Source organism: Rhinatrema bivittatum, chromosome 3 (assembly GCF_901001135.1).
Source record: "Rhinatrema bivittatum chromosome 3, aRhiBiv1.1, whole genome shotgun sequence".
In the NCBI taxonomy this organism is placed as follows: Eukaryota; Metazoa; Chordata; class Amphibia; order Gymnophiona; family Rhinatrematidae; genus Rhinatrema; species Rhinatrema bivittatum.
In genome coordinates, this window is record NC_042617.1 from 241,561,714 (window position 1) to 241,576,556 (window position 14,843).

The 14,843-nt window shown below is 47.1% G+C and overlaps 1 protein-coding gene across 3 annotated transcripts in view; it reads right to left on the reverse strand.

The window, feature by feature from the left end:
• MAP4K3 (mitogen-activated protein kinase kinase kinase kinase 3) overlaps positions 1–14,843 on the reverse strand; it is a 1,052,401-nt gene that overhangs the window by 332,309 nt on the left and 705,249 nt on the right. The window lies entirely within an intron of this gene.

Below are 14,843 nucleotides of genomic sequence, written 5' to 3' on the forward strand. Positions count from 1 at the left end.
GGTACATTTGGGCACCAACGACATAAGAAAATATGGGAGGGAGGTTCTGGAAGCCAAATTTAGGCTCTTAGGTAGAATGCTGAAATCCAGAACCTTCACGGTAGCATTCCACACGCAGCTCCCCAGAGGCAGGCAGAGCTCCGAAGTCTTAATGTGTGATAGGAAGAGGGATTCAGGTTTGATAGGAACTGGGGAACCTTTTCTGAATGGAGAAGAGACAGCTGAGGGGGGATATGATAGAGGTCTTTAAGATCATGAGTGGTCTAGAACGGGTAAATGTGAATTGGTTATTTATACTTTCAAATAATAGAAGGACTAGGGGGCATTCCATGAAGTTAGCAAGTAGCACATTTAAGACTAATCAGAGAAAATTCTTTTTCACTCAACGCACAATAAAGCTCTGGAATTTGTTGCCAGAGGATGTGGTTAGTGCAGTTAGTGTAGCTGGGTTCAAAAAAGGTTTGGATAAGTTCTTGGAGGAAATGTCCATTAATGGCTATTAATCAATTATACTTAGGGAATAGCCACTGCTATTAATTGCATCAGTAGCATGGGTTCTTCTTAGTGTTTGGGTAATTGCCAGGTTCTTGTGGCCTGGTTTTGGCCTCTGTTGGAAACAGGATGCTGGGCTTGATGGTCTGACCCAGCATGGCAATTTCTTATGTTCTTATGGGCTCCACCTTAACTAGGTTGGAACCAGGCTGCTGGCGCTAACTTTAAAAAGGAGATAGAGCAGCTTTTAAACTAGAACAAACGAGAAAGCCGAATGTTGCTCAGCAGAGCATAGATCAGATGGAAGTATATCCAAAGGATACTAAAGAAGCATTAGAGTTAGGGCATCCTAACAGAGAGGTTCCAATAATAGGAAATGTAGTACATTTATTTATTTATTTATTATTTATTTATTTTTAATTTTTATATACCGAAGTTCTAGTAGGGACTACAAATCACTCCGGTTTACATAAAACGAAGAACTGCTCAACAGATAGCGGAGCTTTACATGGAACCGTATAACATATGGAACAGTATAACTGGTTGACAATTTAACATAGTGCTAAATAAAGTGATAATATTTTAACTGGTAATAAATAAAGAAATATAATATTTTATATAAGAAGTATAACTATTTAACGTAGCAATAAATATAAATATAGGCAATGCCTAATATATATATGAAATAAAGTGAATTTTTTTTTTATTTTTTTTTAAAGTGAATTTTTGAGCTCACAGATAATTGTCCAGTTACATGTAGTACATGTGCCTACAAGTAAGTAATTACCTGAGCTAAATGATTCAAATTATCCCTGTTAATTAACTGAAAAGCAGAATGTTAATAGAAACAAAAAACACTTTGAAAGGTCTGTATGCTAATGCCAAAAGTCTAAGAAATAAGATGGGAGAGTTATAGTGTATAGCAGTGAATGATATAGACTTAATTGGCAACTCAGAGACATGGTGGAAGGAGGATAACCAATGGGACAGTGCTATACCTGGGTACAAATTATATCGCAATGATAGAGAGAAGCAACTTGGTGGCGGGGTGGCACTTTATGTCTGGGGTAGCATAGAGTCCAACAGGATAAAGCAAGAGACTAAATGCACAATTGAGTATTTAAGGGTAGAAATCACTTGTGTGTTGGGGAAGAGTATAGCGATACGTGTATACTACCGTCCACCTGGCCAAAATGACGAGATGGACAGTGAAATGTTAAGAGAAATTAGGGAAGCTAACCAAATTGGTAGTGCAGTAATAATGGGAGATTTCAATTTCCCCAATATTGACTGGGTAAATGTAACATCACGAAATACTAGAGAGAAAAAGTTCTTGGTTGGAATAAATGACAGTTTTATGGAGCAACTGGTTCAGGAACTGACAAGAGAGGGAACAATTTTAGATCTAATTCTCAGGGTAGCACAGGATTTGGTGAGAGGTAATGGTGGTGGGATCATTTGGCAATAGTGTTCATAACATGATCAAATTTGAATTAATACCTGGAAGAGGTACAGTAAATAAATTCACGGCTCTAACAATAAACTTTCAAAAGGGAAAATTTGATAAAATGAGAAAAATTGTTTAAAAAAAAAACCCCAAAACCAAAAAATCCGAAAGGTGCAACTATAAAGGTCAACAGTGTGCAACAGGTGTAGGCATTGTTAAAAAAAACAAACAAAAAAAATCTTAGAAGTGCAGTCCAGATGTATTCCATGTGTTAAGAAAGGTGAAAGGAAGGCCAAATGATTACTGGCATGGTTAAAAAGTGAGGTGAAAGAGGCTATTTTAGCCAAAATATCTTAATTCAATGGACGAAGAATCCATCAGAAGAAAATAAGATAAAGCATAAGCATTGTTGAGATTACTTACCTGATAATCTCCTTTTCCTTAGTGTAGACAGATGGACTCAGAACAAGTGGGTATAGTGTGCTCGTGCAAGCAGTTGGAGATGGATCTGACGTCAGCACGGGTACATATACCCCCACAGGAAGTGAAGCACCTCAGTAATCTTCCTTGCAAAAGCTGTTATGGATGTATGTGTACTGACGATCAATGAATTAGTGAAACAGGATTCCCCTGACTGATTGATAGTAGCTGGAGACCGCCAGCGCTTCCAACCGGAAGGCGTCGACACCTGGTAGAGTGGACGCTCTTATGTAAGAAAATGACATGGCATACCTTGAATCGGTGAAACCCATGTACACAGGCAGCCGGGCGGGATGCTGAGTCCATCTGTCTACACTAAGGAAAAGGAGATTATCAGATAAGCAATCTCTACATTTCCTAGCGTGTAGCCAGATGGACTCAGAACAAGTGGGATGTACAAAAGCTTTACTCCCGGACTGGGCGGGAGGCTGCCTGAGGAACGCGTAGGACTGCCCTCCCTGGCCTGAACATCCAGAAGGTAAAATTTATTTATTTATTTATTTAACACTTTTTTTATACCGACCTTCATAGTGATAACCATATCGGATCGGTTTACATATAACAAGGGTATAACTGAAGCAAAAAATAAAGTAGATAACAATAGAGGTGAATAAGGCAAAGTTACATTTAACAAGGAGTAAAAACTTGGACGCTTAAAATAGCTGGAAGAAGGTAAAGGCAGAAAGTAATTGTAACATAATACAAAAAGAATATGGGTTAAAGCTTAAGGTGCTTTAACCTGGAAGTGCCTGAGTCCATCGTTCAAAAGGATAGAAGACCATTCGTCCATGTGAGAATAATGACGACTAGTGATTGTCTGGAGGATCAGAGAAGGCTTGGTGAAAGAGCCACGTCTTGAGTTTTTTCCTGAACTTAATGAGGCAGGGTTCTAATCTGAGGCTTGACGGGATGTTATTCCAAATAGATGGACCTGCTACTGAAAAAGCTCGGTCTTTGGTCGAGGAAAGGCGTGTGGCTTTAGTTGGGGGGAAATTCAGAGTACCTTTGTGAATATCTCTAATTGGCCTGTTGGAGGAGTGTAGTTTAAAGGGGATTTCAAGGTCGAGTTGGAGTTGATGATGGATGTATTTGTGTATTAGGGTGATTGATTTGTAAAGGATTCTAAAATACACTGGTAACCAATGTAGATTTCTGAGGATGGGTGAAATGTGATCGCCACGGCTGGTGTTGGTCAGTAATCTTGCTGCGGGATGCTGAGTCCATCTATCTACACTAAGGAAAAGGAGATTATCAGGACCATGTCGCCGCCTTACATATCTCTGCGGGTGACAGCATCCTAGATTCTGCCCAAGAGGCCGCCTGCGCTCTGGTGGAGTGAGCCTTGACCTGCAGAGGTGGTGACTTCCCGGCCTCTACGTAGGCCGCTCTGACAACTTCCTTGATCCAGTGGGCGATGGTGGGCCGAGAGGCCGCTTCCCCTTGCTTCTTCCCGCTGTGGAGGACGAACAGATGGTCCGTCTTACGTACTGCTTCTGTCTTTTCTAGGTATCTGGGCAGCAATCTGCAGATGTCAAGATGGCGTAGCAAACGCCCTTCATCTGATTTCTTCAAACCTGCAGCGGTTGGCAAAGATATGGTTTGGTTGAGGTGAAATTGTGAGACTACTTTAGGTAAGAAGGAAGGAACTGTGCGAAGATGGATAGCCTCTGGAGTGATTCTGAGAAAGGGATCACGGCAGGACAGCGCTTGTAGCTCTGAGATGCGGCGTGCAGAACACACCGCCAGCAAAAAAAACATCTTCAAAGTTAGCGAACGGAGAGACAGGCCCCGAAGGGGTCTGAAGGTGGATCCCGCGAGGAAATCCAAAACTAGGTTGAGGTTCCACAGGGGCACTGGCCACTTCAGTGGCGGACGAATGTGCTTGACTCCTTTCAGGAAGCGGGAAACATCTGGGTGCGTGGCAATGGTCTTGCCCTCCCTCCTGGGACCGTAGCAAGACAGCGCAGCCACCTGAACCTTGATGGAGCTTAGGGAGAGACCCTTCTGAAGCCCATCCTGCAGGAAATCCAGAACACTAGGAATTGTGGTCGCATGTGGCTTGGTGCCATGAGTGTCGCACCAGGCTTCAAATACTCTCCAGATTCTTATGTAGGTGAGGGATGTGGAAAACTTGCGACCTCGGAGAAGTGTATCTATCACTGGCTCCGAGTAACCTCTTTTCTTCAGTGTAGCCCTCTCAATGGCCAGACCGTAAGAGAGAATTGAGCTAGATCCTTGTGGAGGATGGGACCTTGACATAGCAGGACCCTGAGAGGAGGCAGGAGAAGAGGCTCCCCTGTCAGAAGTCTTCTCATGTCCGCGTACCAGGGTCTTCTTGGCCAGTCTGGTGCCACTAGAAGAACTAGGCCTCTGTGCCTCTGAATCTTGTGTATAAGGGCGCCCAGCAGGGGCCACGGAGGAAAGGCGTATAGCAGAGTCCCTGGAGGCCATGGCTGAACCAGGGCGTCGATCCCGTGAGAGAACGGATCCCGCTTGCGGCTGAAGTATCTGGGTACTTGAGCATTGGACCTGTCCACTAGTAAGTCCATGTCCGGAGTCCTTCACCGATCCACAATCATCTGGAAGGCTGTGGGGGACAACTGCCATTCTCCGGGATTTAGGTTTTCCCTGCTGAGGAAGTCTGCCGCGGTGTTGTCCCTGCCAGCAACGTGGACGGTGGAGATGTCCTGGAGATTCGCCTCTGCCCAAGCCATCAGCGGGGCTATCTCTAGGGACACTTGTTGGCTTTTGGTTCCGCCCTGTCGGTTGATGTATGCCACCGTGGTGGCGTTGTCGGACATCACTCTGACTACTCTGTTCTTCAATCTGTGAGCAAATCGCAGGCAGGCTAATCGGACTGCCCGTGCCTCTAGGTGGTTGATGTTCCACCCCGACTCCTCTCTGTTCCACCGCCCTTGGGCGGTGAGCTCTTCGCAGTGTGCTCCCCATCCGCTCAGGCTGGCATCTGTGGTGAGCAGGGTCCACGTGGGGGAGGACATCTTCGACCCCCTGCTCGTGTGGTCGGACTGTAACCACCACCGTAGCTGGGACGTACTCTGGCAGGTAGAGGTAGATGCACGGTGTAATTCTGTACACGTGGACTCCACCGAGAGAGGAGGGAGTGTTGTAATGGTCTCATATGGGCCCTTGCCCATTGTACCACTTCCAGGGTGGATGCCATGAGACCGAGAACCTGCAGGTAATCCCAGGTTATGGGCCGGCTGGCTCCCATCAGGGACCATAGACGGGTCTGGAGCTTTAACCTTCTCTTGGTGGTTAGGCTGACTTTGTCTGCCTGGGTGTCGAACCGGACTCCCAGGTATTCCAGTGATTGGGAAGGCTGTAGGCAACTCTTGCTTAGGTTGACTACCCATCCCAGGCTTTCCAGAAGGGCGATCACTCTGTTGGTTGCCCGATGGCTCTCCTCATGATTTCGCTCTGATCAGCCAATCGTCTAGGTAGGGATGGACAAGGATTCCTTCCCGTCTGAGCGCCGCTGCTACTGCTACGATCACCTTGGTGAAGGTCCGCGGCGCCGTGGCTAACCCGAAGGGCAAAGCCCGGAATTGGAAGTGTTGTCCCAGAATCTTGAAGCATAGGTAGCGCTGATGATCCCGATGGATCGGGATATGCAGGTAGGCTTCTGACAAGTCTAAGGCCGTGAGGAATTCCCCTGGCTGTACTGCGGTCTTGATTGAGTGCAGAGTTTCCATGCGAAACCGCGGGACTCTTAATTATCGGTTGACTGACTTGAGGTCCAATACGGGCCGGAAAGTGCCCTTTTTCTTGGGTACCATGAAATAAATGGAATAGTGCCCAGAATCCATTTCCCATGCAGGTACTGGGATTATGGCTTTCAAGGACAGGAGCCTCGCCAGGGTAGCTTCCAATGCTGCCTTCTTGTGGCTTGGACACGGAGATTCCACAAACTTGTCCGGAGGGATGTGATGGAAGTCCAGATAATACCCCTCTCGGATGATGGCGAGGACCCACTGGTCCGACGTAATCTCGACCCATCTGGGGTAGAAGAGGGTTAACCTGCCCCCTATGGCTTCGACCCCCGGATGGATCAGCTGATTCTCATTGTGGGGTGCGGCCGGGACCCGAACCCGAGCCGGCTCCCCTCTTGTGCTGCTTGGTCCGAAAGGACTGGTTCCTGGCCTGAGGACGAGGTGCCTGGTAGTGACCCCTATAGGGAGTGAAGCGTTGGGAGCTTCTACCTCTGGAGGGCCTCGGAAAGGTGCACTGGTTCCTCTTGGACCTGTCTTCCGGCAGTTGAGGTACTGGAGAGGCGCCCCATGTGCTGGCCAGTTTATCTAGGTCGCTGCCCAACAGAAGAGACCCCTTGAAAGGCATTCTAGTGAGACGTGTCTCACTAGAAGGGGCGTCGGCTGACCAGTTCCGTATCCAGAGCTGCCTCCTGGCTGCCACTGAGGATGAGACCCCCTTGTCTGTCGTACGGACTAGGTCGGAGGCGGCATCCGTAAGGAACGAGAGAGCTGATTCCATGTCAGCTGCCGGAGCATTGTTCCTGACCTGTGACAAACTGTAACGCGTTACCACTGTGCAGCAGGTTGTGATTCGCAGAGACAGAGCTGCCACCTCAAAGGTTTGTTTCAGGATGGCATCCAGGCGTCTGTCATGAGCCTCCTTGAGGGCCACCCCCCCCCCTCCACTGGAATGGTAGTGCGCTTGACCACAGCGCTAACCAAGGCGTCCACCTGAGGGCACGCCAGCATATCCTTGATTGCCGGGTCCAGGGGGTACTTGCCGGACAGGGCCCGACCCCCTTTGAATGAGGCCTCCGGTGCATTCCACTCTAAATCGATCAGCTGTTGCGCCGCTTGCAGGAAGGGGAAATGGCGGGCTGTGGGACAAAGACCCTCCAGCAGGGGGTTCTGCGTGGATGCCTCCATGATGCTGGGGCCTGGAATTGCCAACTCCGACAGGCATTGAGAAACCAGGTCGGAGAGACCTTCCTTGGGAAAGAACCGCCTCATAGTTCGGTATGGCTCTATCCCCGAGGGAAGTTCCCCCTCCTCGGGGGGTTCAGACTCGTCCTCCGAGACATCAGGGTCCGCATGAACCGGACTGTCCGGAGGCGGGTGCCCGTGATAAGGGCGAGAAGGTCCAGGGGCAGGGTCAGCTGAAGCGACAGCAGGGCCTGGACGGGAAGCTGACTGCATCTGAACAAAGGCATGGATCCCCTTAAATAAGTCCACCCAGGAAATGGAAGCGGTTTCTAGCCGTCGGGGTACCAAGTCCCCCGGAATTCCTGGCTGTTCAGGACACCCCGCTAGATCCAGGGTGGCCCCTGGGGAACTATCGGTAAACCTCGGTTGAGACGGGTCCTGGCCCAAGGCTCCCACGGCCTCCTCACATTGGGCACAAAGGGAGTCTGGCTCCTCGCTCTGCGTGGCTCTAAGCTGGCACGTTGAGCAGAGGCCGAGAGCTTTCACGCCGGTATCAGGAGGTGCCGCCCCTGAGGACGCCGGGGCGTTGAAATGTTCCATCGCGGCTTGCGAATGCAGAGCGCCGGTGCTTATGCTGCCAATATCAGCAATATGCGCTCAACAATAATATGCGCTCAATAATATGCACTCAATATACAATATGCACTCAATATACACTATGCACTCAATAATATGCGCTCAATATACAATATGCGCTCAATATACAAAATGCGCTCAATATATGCGGGCAGCAATATGCGCCCAATAATATGTGGTCAGCAATATGCGCTCAATAATATACAATATGCGCTCAATAATATGCGGTCAGCAATATGCGCTCAATAATATACAATATGCGCTCAATAATATGCGGCCAGCAATATGCGCTCAATATTATACAATATGCGCTCAATAATATGCGGTCAGCAATATGCGCTCAATATTATACAATATGCGCTCAATAATATGCGGTCAGTAATATGCGCCCATCAACAGGCGCCTAACATGGGCGCTCAATACCTGAACAAGGCAGACAAAATGGCGACCTCCCCGGCGTGCCTCATGCAGGCCACGCCACCGATCCTCATACCTTGGAGACCAGAAAGTAACAGATGTATGCCTTACCTGATCCTCGGCGCTTCCCGGCTGTAACCCGGGCGGTCTCCAGCTGCGGGGGGAGAGGGGAATACCTTCACCGCAGCGCTTGTAGAAATGCACCCGCTGCATCTAAGCCGCCGAACTCGTCTCGCTCGGGGCTAAGTCCACGCCAGGACCGAGGCGCTTCTCAGCCAGGCCCGAGCCCTTCTCGCTCGGGGGCTAGATCCCTGCCGCGATTCGGCCACCGGACAGAGGCGTAGACCTCCGAGGGATCACGGAAATCACCCCGGGAAACTCAACTGGGGGAGGGACCGGAGGGTATCACCGCAGGAGTGCGGGGCTCGTCTTCTGAGAAATTTGTAAGTAGAAAGTAGAAAATAGAAAGTAGATTTGGAAAACACGCTCAGCGAGCGTGCAGGAGCTCCAAACTGCTTTGGAGACGGAAATTACTGAGTTGCTTCACTTCCTGTGGGGGTATATGTACCCGTGCTGACGTCAGATCTGTCTCCAACTGCTAGCACGAGCACACTATACCCACTTGTTCTGAGTCCATCTGGCTACACGCTAGGAAATGGCAAGTTAATGTAAGACACTGATAATACAGGCTAAGAGAGAATTTGAAAATAAGTTGGCAGTAGAGGCAAAAATTCATAATAAAAGCTTTTTAAAATATATCTAAAGTAGAAAGCCTGTGAGGGTGGGTTGGACTGTTAGATGATACAGGGGTTAAAGGGGCACTTAGGAAAGAAACGGCCACTGCGGAAATACTAAAATTCTTTGCTTCTTTGATAACTGAAAAGGATTTAGGGGAGATACCTGTTCTGGAGACAGTTTTCAAGGGTGCCGATTCAGATGAACTGAACCAAATCACGGTAAGCTTGGAAGATGTAAAAGGCTAGATTGACAAACTAAAGAGTACTAAATCTCCTGGACTGGATGGTATATACCCCAGGGTTCTGAAAGAACTAAAAAAATGAAATTTCAGACCTATTACATTAATTTGTATCCTATCATTAAAATCATCTGTTGTACCTGAAGACTGGAAGGTGGCCAATGTAACTCTGATATTTCAAAAAGGCTCCAGGGGCAATCTGGGAAACTAGAGAGCAGTGAGCCTGACTTTGGTGCTGGGAAAAATCAAGGAAACTGTTACAGTACATTTAGATAGACATGGTTTAATGGGACACAGCCAGCATGGATTTACCCAAGGGAAGTCTTGTCTCACAAATCTCCTACATTTTTTGAAAGGATGAATAAACGTGGACAAAAGTGAAAGCAAAATTGCTTACCTGTAATAGGTGTTATCCCAGGACAGCAGGATGTAGTCCTCACATATGAGTGACGTCACTGGACGGAGCCCTATCACAGAAAACTTTCTATCAAAGTTTCTAGAAACTTTTGACTGGCACACTGAGCATGCCCAGCATGCCATGATCCCTCGAGCCACAGGGGTCTCCCTTCAGTCTCGTTTGTAGCAATAAGCATTAGCAAAAAATAAAATAAAACGTTTCGGACCCAACTCCACGGGGTGGCGGGTGGGTTTCGTGAGAAGTACATCCTGCTGTCCTGGGATAACACCTATTACAGCAATTGTGCTTTATCCCAGGACAAGCAGGATGATAGTCCTCACATATGGGTGATTAGCAACACAAAGAGTCATCTTTGTGTTGGACCAACAGCGTGCAACTTGTGCAACGGGCACAACTGGTATACTGTTGGAAAAATGAGGCAGCCTGAAATCATAGCAGGTTGGATGTGGAAGGAGTTGGGATTATACAAAAATAATCATCGCTCAACCCCTAGCAGACATCATAAACTGCTCCCTATCCGCTGGTACAGTTCCTGACACACTAAAACACGCAGTAGTCAAACCCCTCATCAAGAAACCATCATTAGACCCCAAAGACCCCTCCAACTACCGTCCCATTTCAAACCTTCCCTTCATCGCCAAAATTATGGAGAAAGTAGTAAACTCCCAACTTATGGAATACCTAGAAGACAACTGCATCCTTCACGCATCCCAATTTGGCTTCCGCAAGAACCTGAGCACAGAGGCTCTCCTACTCTCCCTCACTGACACCCTACTCATTGGCCTGGACCAGGGACACAATTTTCTCATTGCCTTCCTAGATATCTCAGCTGCCTTTGATACGATAAGCCACAATCTCCTCATCTCCAGCCTCATAAACATAGGTATCTCCGACACCGCCCTCCTATGGTTCAAATCCTACCTGGCTAACAGATGCTTCTCCGTGAAACTAGGCAACTCAGAGTCTTCTATGCTCTCTCTCACACAAGGAGTACCCCAAGGCTCCTCCCTTTCCTCCACCCTCTTTAACATCTATCTCCTACCTCTCTGTCATCTCCTCTCAGACCATGGGCTTAAATTCTACATCTATGCTGATGACGTCCAGATTATCATTCCCCTCCATGAAACTATCTCCGCCACCCTTAGCTTCTGGGAGGAATGCCTATCATCCATCAACTCTCTACTCACCTCTCTTCAACTCGCACTAAATGCCTCAAAAACTGATCTCCTCCTCATCCACAACCAAACCATCAAGCTCCTCCCCCCCAACGACCCCAAGACCCTTTCCTTAACTTCACAGCCCGCAGTCCGAAACCTTGGTGTCCTCATCGACCCACTTCTGAACCTAAAAAATCACATCAGCTCTGTCCTTAAAGGCGGTTTCTACAAACTTAACATCATCAGAAAACTCAAGCCCCTACTTCACACACACGATCTCAAAACAGTCATCCAAACCACCCTCTCATCGAGGCTGGATTACTGCTACTCCCTCTATCTTGGACTCCCCTACTCCACTATCAAACCCCTCCAGATACTTCAAAATACCACGGCAAGACTCCTTAGCAACACACGTAAAACAGACCATATAACCGCTGTACTTAAGGAACTGCATTGGCTACCCATCTCTTTCCGCATCCTCTTCAAATCCCTCACCATTATACACAAATCTATTTACAAGAACAATTCCTCATGGCTCAGTGAACCTCTCCAACTCTCTCAATCAGCCCGCCCTAACAGAGCAAACCTTGCTTGCACCCTTCAGGTTCCACCCCTCAAGAGGGCCCGCCTCTTGGCAACCAGGGAACGTGCCCTATCTATTGCCGGTCCAACACAATGGAACGCCATGCCATCCCACCTCAGACTGGAGCCTTGCCCCCTGAAATTCAGAAAGATGCTCAAAACATGGCTCTTCCACCAGGCCTTCCCAGACTAACTGTTCCCCCCTCCCGCCCCTTGCCCCCACCCACCCCCCTGCCCCCACCCACCACTCACTCCCCCCTCTTTGTAATTTTTTGTAATTATGTAATTATGTTCACTCTCTTGACTACGAGCAATTTTGTAAATATGTTCATCCCCTTATCCCCCTTGCTTGACTTTTCAGGTTCTCTAGAGCCCCTTCTCTCTTTTCGCATATCATCTCCCAGTTCTCCCCTCCCAGGTTCCATGTAATTTCAACCTTTCGTTACAATGTAAACCGATATGATGTGTATTTTAATGTCGGTATAAAAAAGATGTTAAATAAAGTTCTTTAAGACAGATTGTCCAAAGGCTGAATCTTGTCGTCCTTCCTTGTCCAAGCAGTAATGGGCTGCAAACATGTGAAGAGAGCTCCATGTTGCAGCCTTGCATATGTCAGCAATCGGTACAAAACGATAGTGCTACTGAGCTTGCCATTCCTCTGAGTGCGCCTTCACTCATCCCTGGAGAGAAAGGCCTGCTTTTTCATAGCAGAAGTCTATACAATCTGCTAGCCAGTTAGAGTGTTTGTTTGCCCACTGCTTTACCCGGTTTGTTTTTCTCAAAAGAAACAAAGAGCTGGGTGGAGTCTCTATAGACTTTAGTGCATTCTAGATAATATGCTAGCGTGCGTTTACAGTCTAAAGTGTGTAAAACTCTTTTTCCTTGGTGCGAGTGAGGTTTGGGAAAGAATGTGGGCAAATTTATAGACTGATTCAGGTGGAAGTCAGTAACCACCCTGGGAAGGAATTTAGGGTGAGTACAGAGTACCACTCGGTCATGTAGGAATCTGGTATAGGGTGAGTATGTTACAAGTGCTTGTAATTCACTAACTCTTCTAGCATATGTAATAGCTACTAGGAAGAGAACTTTCCATGTAAGAAATTTAACATTGCAGGATTCTATGGGCTCAAAGGGAGAACGCATGAGCCTTGCTAGTACTACGTTAAGGTCCCATTCTCTGACTGGTAGCCATAAAGGGGGATTTAGTTGAATTAAACCTCTCAAACCTACTGACAAGGGGTTGTGCTGATATCGGGGCATCCCCTATGCCTTTATGGTAAGCTGAGATAGCATTCAAGTGTACCCTTACTGACGAAGTCTGGAGACCAGAGTCTGAAAGTTGCCAGAGATAGTCTAATAAAGATGATGTGGGGTAGGAAAATGGATCAATACTTTTCTGCATGCACCACTTGGTGAATCTTTTCCACTTACGACGATAGGATTTTCGTGTGGAAGGCTTTTGTGAAGCTACAAGCACTTACGAGACACAAGTTGAAAGATTGAATGGTTGCAGGATCAAGCTTCCAACATCCAGGCTGTGAATGATAGGGTTTGAAGGTTGGGATGGTGCAACCTGCCCTGATCTTGAGTTATGAGAGTGGGTGCTGTGCCCAGGTGAATTGGTTCCCTGATCGAGAGGTCGATGAGTGTGGGAAAGCATACTTGCTGAGGCCAATACGGGGCTATGAGTATCATTGACCCTTTGTCCTGTTGTAGCTTCATTAGAGTTTTGGTGATTAGCAGTATTGGGGGATACGCGTCTAGAAGACCTGAGTTCCAGGGGCGAGCAAAGGCGTCCTTGGCTAACTGGTTTCTCTGTTTGTGCAGGGAGTAGAATCTGTCCACTTTGTGATTCAGCTCAGATGCACTACAACTTGCAACATTACATATACTAGTGCACTCCCCTACTCGTGCACTCACAAACTGAGCCATATGGTAGAGGTCGACCTTGATAGTTCATGGCATTTACTGGTTGCTCTGCTTGTTGTGTTACAGATGTTCTCAATCACCCTTTGGTTGGTGGGGAGAGAGCTGCAGTCTATGATGCTATCTACTGATGGGAGTAAAATATATTGAAGATTATCCTCAAGAGGAGCATGGAGATATATTTGTCATCGAAGTGACGGTGATTTAGATCATTTGTAGATTTGATTTGTTTTTGTTTTTTTAATAAGTCCACATAATCATGGAAATTCTTAATTACCTCAGCTGTTCTTAATTAACTTTGCTGTTCACTTCAGATTAAATATTGATTATGTTCTCATCTCATTTATAGCTTTAGATATGAATGTTTGGTTGTTTTTTTTTAAGCGTATACATATGGGACTGTATGATCAACACTTTGGGGGATTTTATTTCTCACTCATAAATATATGAGGATATAGCAGGCTTATCTTCTGGCTACTGGCAATGCAAAAGTGATGCCTGGAGGTTGGAAGGTGGAGGTCCCTTGGAGGTAATCTGAGGGTTTTTAAACATTTTGTGTGTGGATGGTGTGTGTATGGGAGTATGTATTGCAGGGAAGTGGGGAAAGGAAGGATTAAGGATGAGGAGGGGGAAGGGAGGGGTAGAAGAAAGCTCTGTCTGTGGGGAGTGATTTTTGGAATGTGCAGGATCTGTGGGGGGTGAAGAATATTGGTGGAAGTACTAAACAAATATGTATTACAGAATGGAGGGACATCATATAGCGACCAGGCCTTGCATCTAGGCTGGGGGACGCAGGGTATGTTTGAGGTTTTAAGTCAGTCAGTCTTTGTTAAGATAGATATGGTTTCATCTTCTTCCTTGACACTGAATGATCTAAAGATTATGACATGAAATATTGATGGCATTCATTCCCTAACAAACAGGCCAATACAGTAAAGTCCGTGGGAGAGTGGGCGAACGTCCGCTCTCCCGGCACGCACACAGGCCACTCTCCTGTGCGCGCGATTCATAGAAACATAGAAATGACGGCAGAAGAAGACCAAACGGCCCATCCAGTCTGCCCAGCAAGCTTCACACATTTTTTTCTCATACTTATCTGTTTCTCTTAGCTCTTTGGTTCTATTTCCCTTCCACCCCCACCAGTAATGTAGAGAGCAGTGATGGAGCTGCATTCAAGTGAAATATCAAGCTTGATTAGTTAGGGGTAGTAACCTCCGCAATAAGCAAGCTACACCCATGCTTATTTGTTTTACCCAGACTATGTTATTCAGCCCTTATTGGTTGATTTTCTTCTCCCCTGCCGTTGAAGCAGGGAGCTATGCTGGATATGCGTGATGTATCAGTTTTTCTTCTCCCCTGCTGTTGAAGCAGAGAGCTATGCTGGATATGCGTGAAGTAT